At 37.0% G+C, this 911-nt stretch overlaps 1 non-coding gene across 1 annotated transcript; it reads left to right on the top strand.

Moving 5' to 3' along the window:
* Window positions 1–371: 371 nt before the first annotated feature.
* Window positions 372–443, top strand: trnat-ugu (transfer RNA threonine (anticodon UGU)). Its single transcript has one exon. It is a non-coding gene; the product is annotated as a tRNA-Thr (tRNA).
* The last annotated feature ends 468 nt before the right edge of the window (window positions 444–911 follow it).

Here is a 911-nt window from a genome sequence, read left to right as displayed (position 1 = left end):
TAAAGCTTTTGCAATGGCCCATATCCTACTTTCCAGGATAATTGAAATTCTCAGCAGGAAACTGAGACGTGCTAAATAATTTGCTAGTTTCAATGGAGTGGTGTATATAAAAAGTACATTGTATTAATATTGCATTTTATCTGCAAATAAAATTGTATCGAAGCTCAGAGGGGGAGTGCATGCTATTTTAGTACTTGGTTCAATCCCAAGGTTCTCCACTGAGTATTTGTGTGCCAAATTCACATTACACAACTCCTACTTTCCAGAATGTTGAAATTCTCACAGGAAACAGAGATGTTATTTGTGTGCCAAATTCACATTACACAACTACTACTTTCCAGAATATTGATAAATATCTTGCAGCATAGAGTGGCATGGTGGCCAAGCGGTAAGGTGTCGGTCTTGTAAACCGAAGATCATGGGTTCAAATCCCATCCGTGCATTTCTGAAAGATAGCTGGTACCATGGGAAGGTTCTTTCACTGGAGGTTCTCAAAATGGCAACCCTGCTATTATATAGTAAGGGGATGTGCCTCTACGGTAGAGCTAATACTTGAAATGCATTCGCTCTGAAGTTAATCCCCACATTTTCTGATGAGTGTATTTAGTTGTGAAATTAGCTTTTGCACAACTCTACTTTCCAGAATGTTGACATTTTAAGAAGGAAATAGATGTGCTAAGTCAACTTGCATATCATCATAGACTAGGCCGAAACGTTAATCTTTAACCTTGCCTGAATAAAACAATGCATTTTTTATAGTGAGCAAGAGTTGGGCTTTTTCCTTTTCTATGATGATGATCAAATTTTTGGCTGCACCTCAACTCAACGTTGGTTGAGCACCCTCTGTTTTTTGTTGTCAAATAATACATATATTTTTTAATGTACAAAGTCAATTATTCGAATTATTTCGA

The sequence above is a fragment of the Oncorhynchus kisutch genome, unplaced genomic scaffold (genome assembly GCF_002021735.2).
Source record: "Oncorhynchus kisutch isolate 150728-3 unplaced genomic scaffold, Okis_V2 scaffold2244, whole genome shotgun sequence".
Lineage (NCBI taxonomy): Eukaryota > Metazoa > Chordata > Actinopteri > Salmoniformes > Salmonidae > Oncorhynchus > Oncorhynchus kisutch.
The sequence above is the reverse complement of the archived record's forward strand: the minus strand, read 5'-3'. Positions and strand labels throughout refer to the sequence as shown.